Consider the following 19,193-nt stretch of genomic DNA (forward strand, 5'->3'; position numbering starts at 1 on the left):
CCATAAAGTCTATAGGTACATAGGACTGTCCCACTCATACATAGATGTCTTCAAGAATTCCCTTGGGGTAGCAGAGTGACTCATCTCCAAGCTGCAAACACATATTTATGTACAACAAAGTATCTCCATTGATTTTTCATAGATTACCTTTGGCATGATGTTGACACTCGCTCTGAAGTCACAGACAACTTCTTGGAAGATGTGAGATCCAATAGCGATATGGATGACAGATCTCCCTAGATCACCTTTCTTGATAGGTAAGGATTAATCCTCCCATTTTACTATCAATTGTTCTATGTAGCATCCTGCAACATTATGAATATCGATAAGATTTGTAGTTTCGAGATCTTCTGGTTGCCCCGTAATCTTACCTTTATCGGTCGGAGGAACAACAACTGACTAGCTGAGCTATTTGTGATTCTATCATTTAATTAAAGCTATGCTAGTTTTTAAAGGCAGAGGAGAAACTATCCATTCTATTATTTATGTTTTCTAGGATTTTATCATTGGAAGCTAGTTTTCTAGATAATCCCTCCATAATTTAAGCTTGGCTAGAAACTAAATCTCTCAAGGATGGCTAATTATTGAAATTATTACCTTGATAGTTACCTTGGTAGTTGGGCCTCTATTGCTGATTCCATCCTTGATTCTATTGATGATGAGAGTTGTTGTTGATGAAGTTCACATTGTTATGGGTTTTAGGACAGTTGTTCCCTAAATGCTCGGTGTTGCCACACTCTTCACAAGTCATGCGGGAATCATGAATGTGCATGACTTCTTGCTTGCCATTGGCTCACTCTTCAAGCCTCTCCATGAGTAGGTCCATCTTCGTAGATAGCATGTCTACCTCCTTGAGTTTATGCATACCTCCACCTCTCTTATGGGTTTGAAGACATTCTTCGTTCCAACCATGGTTGGAGAACATCTTTTCCTCAAGAGCTTGTTGCTTGTGCGATTGTGAGTGACAAAAATACACCTCCAGCAGCAACATCCATGTTCTCATGGGTGCTGTTTGTCAACCCATGGTAGAAAGTTTGCATGAGTAGCCAATCTTCCATCCCATGATGAGGACATTCTAAAATGTAGTCTTGAAAGTGTACCCATGCCTTAGGGACAAATTCATCATGTTGCTGCTAAAAAGTTGAAATTCTTCCACGTAGAGCATTGGGTTTGCCCATGGGAAAGAACTTTGCTAGGAAGGCAGTGGAGCAATTGTCCCATGTGGTGTTTCTATCTTTATTATCATAGAACCATTGCTTTGCCTTCCCCAAAAGTGAAAATAGGAAGAGGCAAAGTAAAATGGCATCTCTGGTAACACCTTTGATGGTGAAAGTGTTGTAGATCTCTAGGAAGTGTTGGAGATGAGCACTCACATCTTCATGTGCCTTTCCACAAAATTGGCTAGCTTGCACCATGTTGATGAGAGCTGGCTCGAGCTCAAAAGCATTGTCTCCAATGTTAATCGCTGGTCCAGTATGGATGTTGGCCATAGTTGGAGCAGAGAATTCATGGAGAGTCTTGTCAACCATGGCTTCGAAAACTGGTGTTAAGCTATGCCTTGTCTAGTTGTCTTCGAATTCTAAAGTTGAAACCTTCTTGAGTTTAGCCTTAGTCCTCATAAGTAGTGCTTCTAGATCTTCAACGTAATTTGTTAGAAGGTCAAAACCGGTCATACATTACCCTACATAAGATACAAAAATAGGCAGAAGAAGGGTAAGCCTATTTGAGCAGGGGTATATGGTTTTTACCGATCACATCAATAAGTAAAAGTTTATCAATATTCCATGATAGCCTAGCTACCTTCCCCGGCAACGGTGCTATAAATGCTTCTTAGTGTTTATTAACTTGTCACTTGTTTAAGTAGCCACCTAATGTTTGTTGACATTTCTTAACATCACTTTTACAAAGTTGTCATCCCTAGCTATGATGCCAGAAATGCTTGTTCGTACTACCTAGCATCACTACTAGAATAATAGTAAGAAGTACTTTAAGTATTTCATTATGACTAGAAAGAATGCAAATATGTATATGAAGGGATCTGCATGCGCACAGATATATACCATTGTAGCACTTCACCCAAGAGTATTCTAGGTATCATTATTTATAATTTTACTATAGGGAAGGATGGACAGTTGGAATATATTGATAACTTATACATATGATGGAGAGATAAACATAACCAATACTCTACTCACAACAGGGGTAAGTCAAGAGATAAATATATATAACTAGTAAATGATAAATGATATTTGATCCCTTAGAGTACACCCTTCTATGGCATTAGCATGGCTTAGTAGAAATTAGAGAAATAATTCCTAAGGCATTCTTAATTATAAGTCAAAGCATACTATGATTAGTGCAATTACACTTAGTAGTCATGGCTAAGATCAACTCCATATCTACACATAAGGGATATTACTAAGGAAGATCAAGAATAAAGCATGACTTCCTGCGTAACTAGATCCTACTTGACCTATATTTGGGGAGTGGACTACAAACGACTCAACGGGAGTGTCACATCCATGATCTACCACGTGGCCTGGAATATCGGGTGCATCCGTAGGTAAACAATGTATAAGCACCACGCTTACACAATGTCGACCACTCATCCCTTGTACTTTAGTGCGAGCACTATACAAACTTATGCTTGAACATGATGATAATCTAACTATACTAAGCATATAATCAAAGTAGACGATGAACATAATAACTTGTTGAATCAATTATAGCAAACATATGAATAATGAAAGATGCAAAAGAGGACACAATGGGCTATAACAAGCCTCGTTCTTGACAAGATCTAGAATCCAAGCGAAGTTTGCCTCCCTCTAGATCTAGGCTAGCTAGCTATGCCCTAGAATATTGTGGAGCTCTGAGGATGATCAGGGTTTCTGCCTTCTTGACTGAATGACTTATGACTGAGGGATGGGGGTAGGGGCTGGTCTATATTGGGCAGAGCATCAATTCTGAGCCCTCATATCAAACCAACTTGAAAGTATGGCGTAGATGCAAGCCCTAAGGCGGTGGAGAACCGACGTTGCAACACGGAGGCTGATAGGTGGGCCCTAGGACCGGCTAGCCTATGGGTGGATCCGACTAGCCCCAATTGGCGGTGTCTCACACTCTGCTTTGGTGGTTTGCCCTCTGGTGTTCTCTGGAACCTTTTGGAGTTGTTTTCGTTGTGGATAATTATGATTAATTCTGACATTTTGGTCCACCTTGACGATTTTCTAGATAAACCCTGCTGAAAACACAGATTCACCAAAACTTGTGGAATTTGTTAGTTTCAACCCCTAAACCTATGTTGGTGATCATATTCATGCGCTTATACAAGTTATATTGATGGTTTATAATGGTTGTTAACTACCATCCACAACCACGCCACGACGCTGGCCCTTGGACGTTTCTCCATCGATTCCTACGGTCACGTGCCCATCCATGTGCTTCTCCAAGATGTGGGGCATCGAGTAAGCATCTTTTCCCTTCCCTTTTTGTTTATTCTTCATGGTTAAAAGCTAGGGTTTGCTTGATCTACTCAATGGCTTGGTTTCCTTCAAATCAATCTTGGGGATCTTGTCTATGATGCTTTGGTGTACCTTTGTACAAGTTTTGATGCACTTGCATTGGTTTAATCATGAGATTTTGAGGATCAGAACTAGGGCAGTTACTGTTCACTATCCTTTACTATCGAATATCCGATGGATGGTCAGTCGCTGTGGCGGAAGATTCCACTGTCCCTTGAATGACTTAGTAAAATTTCCAATACTTGACTATTGTCTGTTGATTTGGCGGACGGTCTGGGAAATTTCATGAATGCTCCGCTATCTAGTCTATAGCTTGCAATTGTTCTCTATGTAGATCTAGTTGACTGAGGAAGGTTCTAATGTACTAATGTGATGTTCTGGTAGTGATTGCCTGCTCTTGGGTTGAATTAGTTTTGTCTATCTATAATTCGATGGATGGTCCGGAAAATCTAGCAGACGCTCTATTAGTGCCTGTTCAGTGCTAGCTTAGTTCTAACTCAGTCCAAATATCATCCATTCTTGTACATGTTTCTCATAACCACTGTGCATGCTATAGACCATATTGTCATATGATTCTAATGTCCAAACTTACATTCACTCTAGTACTTCATTTTATTTTCAATTCTGCCAACTAACTCACTGATTGTTGTTTGCTCTTTGGTTGTAGGTGTGTTGTGCTTCATCTTATGGTGGTGGTCAGGAAAAGAAGAAGCCAAGGAGGGATACTAGCAGCAGCGGTCGTTGGGTCATCGATGGTGATGATTTGGCAGGCCGTGACTATGAGATGGAAGAGGAGAGTGGGAGCAAGAGGAAGCCCTTGTACAAACCAAGGTCCAAGTGGGCTAGCAATGTGGTGTGAAATCCTTCGCTGCCAACCTCAGACGCCGACCATGAGGATGATGATGATGATGATGATGATGAGGAAGATGAGGAGGGTGAGTAGGAGCAATAATCTAACGATGGTGGGGAGGATGAGGATGATGAGGAGGAAGGTGAAGATGAAGAGGGTGATGGAGAGGATGTGGATGAGGAGATGGGTGAGGTTGGTGAGGGGAATATGGAGTCTGCCGATGATGATGTGGAGTACAATCCATGGATGAAGGTGTCCCCTATTGATGTGTCAGGCTCACTAGCCAGAAGAGTGAATTGGAGGAGGGATAATTTTAGGAAGTTTCATAGGGTTTGCGGCATCAAGCAATTCAGTCAGAGGAGGTCTTCTCCCAACTCCTTCTTTCACATGTAGAACCAGTATGATCTTTTCTAGGGTATGTTTGAGAGTGCCACGATGTGTCAAAATCAGAAGTGGGTGGATTGGGATTTCATGATGAGGTTTGAGTGCCTTCACATTTTGCTAACTTAGATCAAGGATGCAGGACTTAGGAAGATGATGACTATGTGGCACAATTGGAATGAAGCCATGATCTGATAGTTCTACTCCACTTTGGAGGTGAACATGGCAAAGGAGATGATCAAGTGGATGATAGGAAAGGGGAAGTACAAGGCCTCTTTCAAGGAGTTTGCTGTGGTTTGCTGTCTCAACTACAACTTCATGAATGCTGGGGAGCAGATGAATGCACTTCCCCATGTGGAGAAAGAAGCTACTCGATTTTATTCGAGCAATTATGAGTATCTTTATAGCAAGGGACTAAAGATGGAGCCGAGCATGCTGAATAGCTTGCTGCACTGTACCGTGCTACCCAAGGGTGGCAATTCTGATGAGATCCACATGATGTACTATGTGGCCATCAAGTCCATCTTGGATGGCATGAGGGTGAATTGGGTTGACTTCATCGTTGAGGAGACTATGTTGTGCAAGCACACTATGAAGAATGCCTTGGCATATCAGCCTTACATCATGGCACTAATAAGGTCAAAGACGTCTTTCTAGGGCAATGAGGAAGTGGAGCACAAGTCCTTTCGCCCACACAAAAATAACAAGGCTTTCTTCCCGAGTGGCTCATCTTCTTCTCAAGCTATAGAGAGGGGCCAGTCTTTAGCTCAGGGAGGTGCTAGTTGCTATCAGCCAGGGTGTATGGATGCCTTTGGCTGGCTACTTTGATCCATACTTTGAGGGATTGGGAGCTCAACTCCAGACTATGCTGGCACCATGGGAGAGAGACTTTGATAGGAGGATCGAGCGCTAGTAGGACTTCTTGAAGCAGCACTTCATTAATCATGTGCAGACCTTGGTGTAGAACTTGGCTGCAAGGATGGAGTTGTTTGCCACTAAGGAAGAGGTGCAGGGAGTCTACAATGGCATAGCGGCTCATATCCAGGACTTCACGTAGTTTAAGCAGTCCCATTTGACTTCACTACTCACTTCTATCACCTCTACTAGCAAGTGACTCTAGGTACTTTCAACCTTGTCCCAATTCCAAGTTTTCCCTATTCTTAGTTGCTGCACTTTATCTTATTAACCGACCCACTTACACCCATGTTCACTTGCAGGTACCTCTCCAATGCATCCTTATGCATAGTACCCCTAGGGCCATGCTGCATCAAGCTCTACCATGAATGGTACATACTTGATTCAATTTAAAATTTCTACTTTATAACCTTGTCCATTCCAACTTAGCAAGCCTGAACTCATAGTTGCATTGTCACTATATGAGTGCCCTCTAATTTGCCTTCATCATCTCTCTTCCCACCATAGTTTCAGCAGATGCCCCCGCTGTCGTACACTGCATAGCAGCAACAACAGCTATCGTTCTTGCCGCCACGTCCACAACAGTGATGATTGTCTTGCGATGGTTATGTTTAGGTACTTTTCGTTGGTCTTTTGGTGGCCGCCTAGCCACATCAGGGCGTAATACTTGGTTGAGATACACTTGATACTTGGTTGCTTGTGTCGTCTCCCATCAAGGTGACAGTTTGCTACTTTGGCCAAGACGGATTGGTCGTAAACTTGTTTGGACCTTAATATGCTGGTTATTGTTGGTATATATTAACGCACATAGAATAATCTGCAAGCGCATAGATTTTATACCGATGTAGCACTTTACTGGAAGTATCCCAGTTTTATATCAAACTCAAGGAAACATGTGTGAGAATAACTAAATCTAACTTAACCCAACTTCGCAACAAGGCTTAGATAACAGGAGTACAAAGGAGATCGCAAAGGTCTTCTAGGCTTTGTCTTCTATTGTTCAATTATGGGGATATTACTAAGGAAAACACAGGCAGCCTATATTTTCTATAGCAACAAGGTCCTACTAGGCCCACAAACAGGAGGTGGACTATAGAGGATTCATTGAGGCTATAAGTGTCATAGAACCGACCAATTTATAAGAGCACAAGTACAAAAACAATCGCCAAAATGATCAAATTCTTGAACTTGAGCCCATATAAACCCGGTAGTCAACCGAAATCTCGAAGGATTTCAAACCAACTTGCATACAACCAAGATCACAGTAATTCAACATAACATATCGTACGTTACAACATTTCATAGACATTCGCAAATAGATTACATCATCATAGAGTCATTGTTATTACAAAACAAGTCTTGTAAACATGCGGAAGCAAATAGTTTAACTCACACACCCGAGTTCAAATACACATACTAGTTCACTGATCACGGCCCACAAAAAGCATTCAGATAAGAGAACAGAGATCATGCCCATGATCTAGTCTTCATCACCCGCCGGGTGGAGATAATACTTACAGAATCCCTGATATAGAAGGTCATCTGCAACAAGAGGGAAATAAACCCTAAGTACGGGAATGTACTCAGCTAGACTTACCCGTCGAAAACCAAACAAATGACACCAAGGATTATGCATAGCTTAATGTAGTGGAGCTGGCTGACACTTTCTTTTTGCAGAAAAGCATAAGTAATAATGATCAACTCTTAACCTGAACTAGCAGTGACTTTTTAGCCATTAACCTATCATCTATATTAGCACCTATACTAAGCAATCATTTTATTAGGGTGCAAACATTAATAACCATATCAGGTATTCATTGTGGCAACCTTATCATCATCATCCATTTAACCATATCATTAAATTAATTGAATCTACGTTGCCGCTGCTCAGTCAAGTTCTCACTATCCGGGAGAGACGGCAGATTCGAATCGATTCCTATCCAGCTGGAGGGGTATTCCTAAACACAAACCCTGCTTCCCCCTATCAGGGTCACAAACAAGTCACCTTTGGTATGATTCAGGAGTCGCGAGTCCGAACAGATCGGCATTCTCAGAGAACCACTCTGCCAAGGTTGTTTGGGACTCTAACCCGCCTTGGACTTATGCCAATGGCTCTCCGCACATCCTTACTACCTCTAGAATGCATGCCACTGCTCGTGTCCCTGGCCTGAGTCGAGCTACTAGGCTTCGCGGTCGGAACGACTTATCCGGCCAGCTAAGTGTTAGGCTGCGTTCAACATGACATGAGGACGTATAGCATATTGGTCCTTAAATGACTTAGACGGAGTCACTATGTCCAAACCTACACAAGACTCCGCCCGGTCTTAATTCATTATTAAGATGGTTCTTTTCCATGATAGCAAATATAGCCAACCGTGATCCACCTCATCCTAAAGCTCGCAGGTGATAGGAAATCACCTAACTTCTACCGCACTAAGCATGGCTAAGCATTTAACCTGTCCTGAACTTAAATAGGATTCCAGTGCGATATCTGGACAAGGAAGGATATATAATGCAGCAATTGGTTCCAACCAATTCCTATACTTAATGCATCATCAACGAATAAAAGATACTCAACGTATTTGTGAAAACATGGGAGACTTAATATGCTCCGGGGCTTGCCTTTCAAGAACGAGGAAGGCTGGTGGTTAGGGCACTCGGGCAATTCCTCCGCGGCGACTGCTTCGTCGGCTTCCTGCACCTCGGGCTCCTCCTCCTGGTTGGCTCCCTCGAACTCCAGCAACGTCACTCCCTCCGGCACACCTATTGCATGAATGCGCAAGATAAATACCATGGATGCACATGAACGAATATCAGGGATGCTCGGGGAATACGCATGTTCGCTGTAGTTTGCATCCTTAAGGTACCAAGATACTACCTACCAAGTTTAATGGCCATAGGATTCCTAGATAATTTACAAAAATTCACACAAGTATCCATAAATGATAAAAGGAAATTATATAACTCAAAAACTACACATGCAATGACTCTCAAATTTTAACCAGAGCTTCTACTAAGCAATACTAGCTTACCCACAAAATTTCACAATTTTTGGATCATAGAAACTCAAGTTATGATTTAAACAAGTTTGCATGCATTCAAAAACACTTTTCAAGTTCCTATTTAATTCATCCAAATTTCTACATAAAGTGCTCAAGACATATTTTTCTTAAATACTATACCTCACTTGTAAGTCTAACAAAATTTGAATCAGCAGTATTTGGATCTACACATTTGAAGATACAAAAAATCTCAATTCAGCATTCAAAACTGGAATTTTTGAACCATCATATGAATACACAGTCACTGACGTGTGGGACCCGGTTGTCAGCTGGACCCACTGGTCAGCGAGACGAAACAGGGGAGGAGCATGCGACTGGCGCTGGCACACGGCGAAGTTCGCCGACGGCGACTCCTCCGACGAAATGGACAGCACCGGCGTGCTCCCCAAGGTCCCCCGCGTCGATTGACCCCCTAAGCCTAGACCCTAGCGGCCCCTAAGCACGCTGGCCATGGCGCACGGTGGCTCTGTCGTGGTGCACGGCGGTGCGCGACCGCGTTCTGGCATGACTGGACCGGCTTGGGCGGTAGCGTCTTCACAGGAGCGACTACGTGAGCTAGGGAAGACGAGATGAGGGCTAGGGATAGAAGAAGGGTGTGGTGGTGCACTGGCCACGGTGAGCGCCAACTCCGATGAGGCTCAGCCATGGCGGGCGGTGGTGGAATGGTCACAACGACCTTACCAAAGCTCGAATGGATCGGCTAAGTGGTGGAGGACGTAGAGGCGAACACGGCAGGAGCTACAGGTGAAGGTGTAGTGCCTGTTTTCTACAGCGGGGCGTGAGCTCGGCGACGGCGAAGCTCATGCGGCAACGATGGCGGAGCTGGCTGAGCTTCGCTTGCTACGCGTGGTGGAGGCGAAGAAATGAAAATTGGAGTGACGAGCAGGTCAGGCAGGCGCGTGGTAGTGTTCACATCATGGCCGGCCATGCCAAGACACCCGCGGTGCATGGCAGCGATGTCAGCTGGCCGGCGACGGGTGGCGCCACACGGCGTATGTTTTCTGAAATGGTGATCACTGTAGCTTGACTGAAACGCTGATTCAGTGCTCCATCACCCGACTGACAGGCGATGTTTGATAGGGATTAGCTCCTAAACCATGACGTATTAGTGGAAGCAATGAACAGGAAAGTTGTAGAGCTATAGTAGGGCTACAACTTTGGTTTAGAAATCAATAGCCAGTTCTCCATGGATCAAGAGTTGTATCAAGCCAAAGTGGACTCAATCAAACTAAAATGGTAGTTAGGACTTAGCAAATTTTTCAAGTGTTGAATCCACCTTCAAAGCTTACTTGTGGGTCCTTTTTGAACATGTTGTGCACATTTTCATGACTTGGCTTCTAAACAAAGTTTGTTCCTTATCAAATTTGCTACAACTTTGTTTTAGGTTGCTTAGACATGCAAACATCCTAAGCTACACTTTTTAAATAGTCAAACCAAAGGGTTTAGGGGTCAAAATTGGTCAAACCATGACTTGGGAACCTAATTAGTCAAAGTGATCAACATGAACAATGTCCCAATTGACATTCTAGGTGTAACTAAGTTACTTAAAAGAATTTTTAGCCACACCATACATTGGTCACACAAGAATCAAGCAAGGTATGTACTGAAACACTAAAAACACATGAAATGTTACAAATGTTTCCTAGTCATGTTTCACATGTTTCATGATCTTGTTGCATAGTATTAACTAACTTTGTTTCACTAAAGTGAGTGGTACATGTTGCACACTTTTCATTTCATAAGGGAAACAACACACATGAAATATAACGATACGTTGCCATGTTTCAAAAACATGTTTCAGGCAACACAAGCTTATGAATGGATGAATGATGCTCATGCTCATGAAATGCAAGTGCAAATGTGGAAGGCAAACACCTAGGGTGTTACAATAAGAGTCACCCTCACGAGCTACCACTGATCCAGAATATGGGGTACATTCATGAGTAACTAAGTCTAAGCACCACGCTTACACTATGAATACTACTTTAACCCAAGAGCTACAAGGATTAAAATACTCAAAGAGAGTCACAAACCTGAAAAATAATATAAACAAGATGCTTACTTGAATTAGAAGTTGATTACCAGAGAAATCTCAAAAGCAAGCTCAAGAAGAAATTGATTCTGCTAGGGTACAAGTCATAGAGAGAGCATCGATTGGCCTGAAACTCCTCCAAAACTCTTCCCTCACTCTATCTCTCTATCTCTAATACAATACTAGATCCTATTGAGGACTAATCTTTTCTTGATTGCTAGCTCTGATCCTGGTGGACATATGAAATAGGGTTTCTGGCCCTCAGGCTCTTAGGATCAAATGCCTCCCCTAGAGGAGGGGGTACAAATAGGTATATATAGGGGCCTTGAAGCATCCTGGACCCTTGGATCAAACCGACTTAAAAGAATGACATAGATGCAATCCTTAAGGCCATGGAGAACCGACGTAGCAATAGGAGGCTGACATGGGGGGCCTGGAGGCCGACCGGCCCCACATGGTAGTGGCTCAGGGCCTGCTTCGGTGGAGAGCCTCCTAGAGTCTTCTAGAGTCTTCCCACATTGACCCCGCTACGGATTAATGTGATTTTCTTTAACGAATAGGTCCTCCTTGGTGGTTTTCTGATTAAATCCTACTGAAAACATAGATTCACCTAAAACTCATGGAATTTGTCAGTTTAAACCCTAAGTCAATGTTGGTGATTCATATTGGACATTTATGCAAGATATATTGATGGTTTATGATGAATGTTAACTACCGTCAACAAACTCCCCCACACTTAAGCTCTTACTCATCCTCGATAAAAGGATGGATTACTTAAGACATAACCTTGGGACAAGACAACAACATAAAACCATTCCAAGTCATACATGCTTTGCAGGATTCAAAGTGTCTACCATGAAACTTTGGGTGGTTGAAGAATGGAATAACTTGAAACAGATCACCATCTTCCTTCAGTCAAGTCAATTGGAGAAATATTTTAGAGTTTTGAAAACAAAACATAGCTTATGCTTAGCGGTATGGCATCTTCAACTCTATAGGGGACAATCTCTCAATCTCTCTACTAGCCATTGGAACTTGAGAGGAGGAGAGCTGGCGTGCTACTAGAGATGGAAGGTTTTGTTGGAATGGCTATGGAGGCAAACATGGGCTTGTGTTATATAGGGTGGAAAACTTGTAGCAGGGGTCAAGATCTATCTATTAGAGGTCTCGTAACGAGGAAAAACCAAATGGCTCAGAAAATAGGATATTCTCGTGGGAATTCTCTAAAAGGTTTGTGATCCAATCGAGCGGAGTGAAGCAACTGACGTGTGGGCCGACCAGCCTATCGGTGGGGCCGGCCGGCCCCACCTAGTGCCACCTCACAGAGATTTTTTGCATGATGGTTTCTAATGTTTATCTAATCTCAAAAAGTATATTCTGACACTATGAATCGTAAGGTGGAGGGCAGAGGTGTAAATCTATGGTAAAATAATAAAATCTACCTCATCCAAATCCTTAGTTGGTTTTTAGGTTCTAGAAAGATATTAAGGCGGTGACCATTTACCTTGAATAATGTACCTTCATCATTTTGAAGTGTTACCGCTCCATGTGATGAAGTGCTTATCACCTTGAATGGTCCTTCCCATTTGTTCCATTTTTCATGCCCAAATAATTTAACCCTAGAATTAAAAAGTAATACCTTATCTCCTAGGGCAAACTCCTTCCTCTTGATCCTCTTATCATGCCATCTCTTTGTTCTCTCCTTATATATCTTGGCATTGTGATATGCTTTTTCATGCCATTCATCAAGCTCAGAGAGTTGCATCTTCCTCTTGGTTCCTGCAGCTTTAAAGTCCATGTTTCATTGTTTAATGCCTAGTGAGCTTTGAATTCTAGCTCAACAAGTAGATGACAAGTCTTCCCATAGACAAGTTGATATGGTGACATTCCAAGTGGTGTTTTATAGGCTATTCTATAAGCCCATAATGCATCAAGTAGTCTATCCTTCCATGCAGTCCCCATCTCGTTGATCATCTTCTGCAGAATATTCTTGATTTGTTTATTTGATGTTTCTGCTTGGCCACTTGTTTGAGGGTGATACGGAGTAGCGAACATTGTGATGGATCCCATGTCTTAACAAGTACTTGTGAAAGTTCTTGTTAGTGAAGTGAGTGCCTCCATCACTAATCACCATTCTTGGAACTTTGAATCATGGAAATATTATCTCTTCAAATATCATCTTGTAGTTCTTTGCATCAGCAGCTCTACATGTCATGGCCTCAACCCACTTGGAGACATAGTCAGCTACCACCAAGATGTATTAATAGTTTTTTGACTTTGGAAATGGTCCCATGTAATTGATTCCCCAGACATCGAAGAGCTTGATTTGGAGGTTGTTGGTGAGTGCATGGCATCTCTTGAATTGATATTCTCATGCCTCTAACTTGCTCCACACCTCTAGATGAAGTCCCTCATATCTTCATACATGGTTGGCCTAAAGAATCCACTTTGTTAGATCTTTGAATGAGTGTGGAATGCACCATAATGCCCTCCATATGGTGATGAGTGGCATCGCTCGATGATATTGATGCTTTCTTCTACCGGTACACACCTCCTAAGTAGGCCATCAGAGCAGACTCTGAAGAGGTACAACTCATCCCATATGTGGAGACGACTTTCATAGATGAGTTTCCTTTTGTTTTCCCCTGGTGGTACATAACCTGCAATCATAAAATTGACAATATTTGCGTACTAGGTGACAAATTTTGTGATCTTGAAGAGCATGTCGTCCTGAAGCGAATTGTTGATGGCCAATTCCTATGAATTTTCAAACTACATTCTAGACAAGTGATCGGCAACAGAATTTTCTACTCCCTTTTTTATCTTTTATTTCTAAGTCAAATTCTTGGAGTAACAAAATCCATCTGATAAGTCTAGGTTTAGCATCTTTCTTAGTGACCAGGTATTTCAAAGCTAGCATGATCAGTGTAGATAATTACCTTAGCTCCTACTACGTAAGATCTAAACTTATCTATAGCAAAAACAATGGCTAGTTCATTTTCAATTGTTGCATAATTAAGTTGAGGTCCTGTCAGAGTTTTGCTAGCATAAGCAATTGCATGATTCTTCTTATCTTTTGTTTGACCCAAAACTGGCCCCATAGCATAATCACTTGTGACCAATCATGGGGTTGAATGATTGGTGCAGAGATGAGTGCTTTCTTAAGAATTTGAAAAGCTTTAAGCATGCATCATCAAATTCAAAGGGAACATCTTTGGCCAAAAGATTTGTAAGTGGTCTAGCGATATGTGAAAAATCTTTTATAAAGCGGCGGTAAAACCCCGCATGACCAAGAAAACTATGGATCCCTCTAATATTTATGGGAGGAGATAATTGTTCAATTACTTCAATTTTAGCCTTATCAACCTTAATCCCTTGTTGGGACACCAAGTGTCTAAACACTATTCCTTCTCTAACCATAAAATGACATTTTTCCCAATTAAGGACTAAGTGCTTTTCTTCACATCTTTGCAAAACCTTGTCTAAATTTTCAAGACAATCATCAAAAGTTTTTCCATAAATAGAAAAATCAACCATGATAACTTCCATGATTTCTTCAATCATATAAGAAAATATAGACACCATGCATCTTTGAAAAGAAGCTAGAGCATTACATAGTCCAAAAGACATTCTACGATAAGCATAAGTTCCATATGGACATGTAAATGTGGCTTTGCTTTGGTCATCTAGATGGATTGGTATCTGGTGATAACTTGAATACCCATCAAGAAAATAGAAGAAAGAGTGATTTGCCAGTCGCTCCAACATTTCATCAATGAAGGGCAACAAAAATGATCTTTCTTTGTTGCCTTGTTAAGTTTTTGGTAATCGATACAAATTCATGATCCAATGATTGTTCTTTGGGGGATTATTTCATTCTTTTCATTTTTAACAGTAGTCATGCCTCCCTTTTTAGGCACAACTTGAACAGGGCTTACCGACTCACTGTATGAAACAGGATAGATGATCCCAGCATGCAGGAGTTTCAACACCTCTTTCTTAACAACCTCTCTAATCGCATTATTAAGCCTACATTGTGGCTCCCTAGAAGGTATAGAATATGGGTCTATAGGGATGCAATGGGAGCAAAGAGCAGGGCTAATTCCATTAAGGTCTTGGAGCGAGTAGCCAAAAGCAAAGCGATGCGTTTCTAAGATAGTTAGCAAGCGAAGGGATTCTTCCTGAGAGAGTTTATCACTTATGATCATAGGAGAATCCTGATCATTATTGAGAAAACATATCTAAGACCAGAAGGTAGGGGATTTAAGCTCAATGGTGGGCTTAGGTGGTTCCAACAATTCACCTAGAGGTTCAAGCTCTATAGGATTTTCCTCTTCTTCTTCAATGAAGAACTAGGCATCGTCTTCAAGGTTGGGTCGATCAAATCATCAAGAGATGCAACCTTAACTTCTTCCATTGAGTCTTCCTTAGGAATTGGCTCAGTCTTAGCATTTAGAGAATGAGTAATGGGTATAGAAAGTTTAAAGTTTTTCTCAAGATTTATTTTCAACTTCCCTATTTGTCCTTCTTGGATAAGTCTTTCAATTGGTTGTCCTATCAATAGGTCAAACTCTATGATATCAAAGATATAAAAGCTCAAATGAACCATGGTTCCTTGTAGCTAGATAGGGAGGACATACAGAATTCCCAAATTTGGGAGAATGTATCCTGAAGGACTTTTCAATAACTTTGTTGTTGGGGTTAATTGCATGTGTTTTAATAAATCATGAGCAAAAGATGCAGACATGATATTAACACCCATAACTGGATTGTAAAGAGCATCGAAAGGAGCTTTGTTAATTTGGCAATGAATGGATATAGAAGGTGAATCTAGACAAATTACATCAGAGGAAAGCTCTAACTCTTCTAACCTATTCATTGCTTATAATAGACAATAGCTCTTTTGTTGTCTTTTTAAGGAAAGCTTCCTTAGAAGGGTCAAGAATTTCTTCATGGGATGATGATTTCCTAGGCTTCTAGGGTCTCCTCATAGTATGGTTATTTGAGGTATTTCCGTATTCATCCAAAAGTTCATCCTTGAATTCAAGGATAAAATCCAAAATTGGAGTTTCCTCCTTTTCTGGTGGTTCAGGATTTGGGATAGCTAAGGTTGGTGATGGGTTAGGCAAAAGTTCTAGGTTCATCTATCTAGGGTTCCTCCTCTAACGACTTCTTTTCTACTTCTTCAGGGGTGTTCTCTAGGATTTTAGTAAAAATGCTTCTCCCTGAATTAGCAAAGATATGCAAGAAGGACCCTCCTGAAGCTGTATCAAGATACTTTGAGGTTTTCCTATCAAGACCCATATAAAAATGTTGAAGAAGAATGGGGTCTTGAATGGCAAGGTCAGGGCCAATATTAATGAGAGCATTAAAATGATCCCATGACATGCCTAGAGATTCTTGTTCTTTTTGTTAGAACCTCTGAATGAAGGCTGACTACTCTAGAGATGGGAAAGAATTGCAAGCAAAATTTAGAGCACAATGCTTCCCAATCTCCTTGCATACTTCCTATGGTTTGCTTGTACGAACATTTAGCTCTTCCCTTCAAAGAGTAAGGAAAAAGCTTCCATTATAAGATTTCGTCTGACATGCTTGCAATGCATAGGCATGCATAGGTTTGCTCAAACTCATTTAGGTGGAAGTAAGGGTTTTCATCATCTTCGCCCAAAAAGGATTAATCCCAGACCATGTTGATTAAACACGGGCGCAGCTCATAGCCAGGTATTAGAGTAGACTTTGAAGATTATGGTGGCTCTAGGCGTGCGCTCGTAGGTGCATCGTATTGATTGATAGGAGTGGATTTTAAATCCATATAAAAGAAGAAAAGAATAAAAGATAAAAGAATAATGATACAAGGTTAAGCTAGGCTCGAAGTTAACTCAACAACTGTTTCCTCAGCAACGGTGCTAGAAATGCTTGTTGGTATATATTAATGCACACAGAATAATCCGTAAGCGCATGGATATTATACCGATGTAGCACTTCACCAGAAGTATCCCAGCTTTATATCAAACTTAAGGAAACGTGTGTGAGAATAACTAAATCTAACTTAACCCAACTTCACAACAAGGCTCAGATAACAGGAGTATAAAGGAGATCACAAAGGTCTTATACCTTTAACTTCAGTAAGCTTTGTCTTATATCATTCAATTCTAGGGATATTACTAAGGAAAACACAGGCATAGTATGTTTTCTATAGCAACAATGTCTTGCTAGGCCTACAAACAGGAGGTGGACTATAGAGGATTCAATGAGGCTATACGAGTCACCCTCATGAGCTACCACCGATCCAAAATATAGGGTACATTCATGAGTAACCGAGTCTAAGCACCACGCTTACACTATGAATACTACTTTAACCTAGGAGCTACAAGGATTAAAGTACTCAAAGAGAGTCGCAAACCTAAAGAACAATATAAACAAGATGCTTACTTGAATTAGAAGTTGATTAGTAGAGAAATCTCAGAAGCAAGCTCAAGAAGAACTTGATTCTGCCAGGGTACAAGCCATAGAGAGAGCATCGATAGTCTAGGACTGCCTCCAAAACTCTTCCCTCACACTCTATCTCTCTATCTCTAATACAAGACTAGATCCTATCGAGGACTAATCTTCTCTTGATTGCTAGCTCTGATCCTGGTGGACATATGAATTAGGATTTCTGGCCCTTAGGCTCTTCAGGATCAAATGCCTCCCCTAGAGGAGGGGGTACATGTAGGTATATATAGGGGCCTTGAAGCATCCTAGACCCTCGGATCAAACTGACTTAAAAGAATGACTGTAGATGCAATCATTAAGGCAGGTGGAGAACTGACGTAGCAATGGGAGGCTAACATGGGGGGCCCAGAGGTTGGCTAGCCTATTAATGGGGTTGGCTGGCCCCACATGGCAGTGGCTCAAGCCCTACTTTCGGTGGAGAGCCTTCCTAGAGTCTTCTAGAGTCTTTCCACATTGGTCCCGTTGTGGATTAATGTGATTTCCTTTAACGAATAGGTCCTCCTTGGCGGTTTTCTAATTAAATCCAGCTGAAAACACAAATTCACCAAAACTCATGGAATTTGTCAGTTTAAACCCCTTAGTCTATGTTGGTGATTCATATTAGACATTTGTGCAAGTTCTATTAATGGTTTGTGATGAATGTTAACTACCATCCATAGCTTATGAACCATGTTTGTGAATCTTGTTATCTCTATGGTGCATGATTGAATATCTTTGCATATTTGTATTTGCTTACTTGTTCTGTGATTGAGTGATAGGCTAGGATACAGGGGAGACTCTGCCCAAAATTTTTCTAGCAAGATAAAGGATAAGGGTTGCCTTTGGGGCGACTGAGAGATTAGGATAACTAAGACAAAGCTCGATAAGGAACTTTGAGATTTACTACCGCTCTCTCGGTCTACTGACCAACCACACTAAAACATAGGGCAATATAGAAGATGACTGCTCACTTAGGTAATCCTATTGATTCCCACCCAAAACCTTAGCCTTTGAAGTTTTTACCAATCTTTGGTAATCTAAAAGCTAATTTGAAAACCTGATAGTTAGCAAGGATGAGATGAGAGGCTAGACTCCCTGCTATTTAGAGAAGAGTTACTATTAACCTTTAATGTTCATTCTAGAGCAAAGAAGTTCAAAGATTTTAAGTATTATGCACTGGTCAATGAAAGTTTAGTAGAAGGATTGAATATGCAAGCCAACCATTGCTCTAATACCCTGCTATCGCGAGGGGCGGCCTCTCCCACGCACGTCGGGGTAGCAGCAGGCATCATCCTTTTGACCAGACTGAGCCACACCCAACGGATATGGTCCCCTTGTAAGAGGGCAGCATCTATGCCTACTCTTCAAGATCTTAGCAGTTGAGTAACATACAACAATCCAAGTAATAAACTGACATTTGACCCAATGAATAATACAATGGAGTTATTAATTAAGAAATCTTTGCAAGAATCATTGTAAATTACATGAATTCAAAACAACATTTAACCCATCTAAGTTAACATCTTGAAATAATCATGCACGAATTATTAGAGATATTAGCATTAAAAGGTATGATATCCAAAAAGAGTGATCAACACCATTAAAGCATATCATCATCAAGTTCCGTCATTGTCACTACCATGGGTATATTGAGTAGGAACAACCAAAAGGGACTTTAGGCTTTCAAAACTCTATGGAGGTGTACAACTTGATCCACACGAAAATACAAGACTAATCACCATACCCAGTGCCTGAGTAAGGGTTGCCTCACGATTTCCAACCTTTCCCCAAATCGGCCCAAATAGTACTACCTCTGACTAACTAGCACCACCTTCTTGCCAGTCTCACGGATAGACCAATCACAATTAGTTACTAGGCTTGCTGCCCCCATATACGACATCTGGTCTATATGGGTAGTTACTCGAACTCACGTATCCCAATGCACAGTCCTTAAC

At 41.4% G+C, this 19,193-nt stretch overlaps 1 non-coding gene across 1 annotated transcript; it reads left to right on the plus strand.

Moving 5' to 3' along the window:
• The first annotated feature begins 1,056 nt into the window (after positions 1–1,056).
• On the plus strand, positions 1,057–1,165 carry LOC136511907 (small nucleolar RNA R71). The gene has a single exon (XR_010772917.1). It is a non-coding gene; the product is annotated as a small nucleolar RNA R71 (small nucleolar RNA).
• The last annotated feature ends 18,028 nt before the right edge of the window (positions 1,166–19,193 follow it).

This window comes from Miscanthus floridulus, chromosome 1 (assembly GCF_019320115.1).
Source record: "Miscanthus floridulus cultivar M001 chromosome 1, ASM1932011v1, whole genome shotgun sequence".
NCBI classification, from domain to species: Eukaryota; Viridiplantae; Streptophyta; class Magnoliopsida; order Poales; family Poaceae; genus Miscanthus; species Miscanthus floridulus.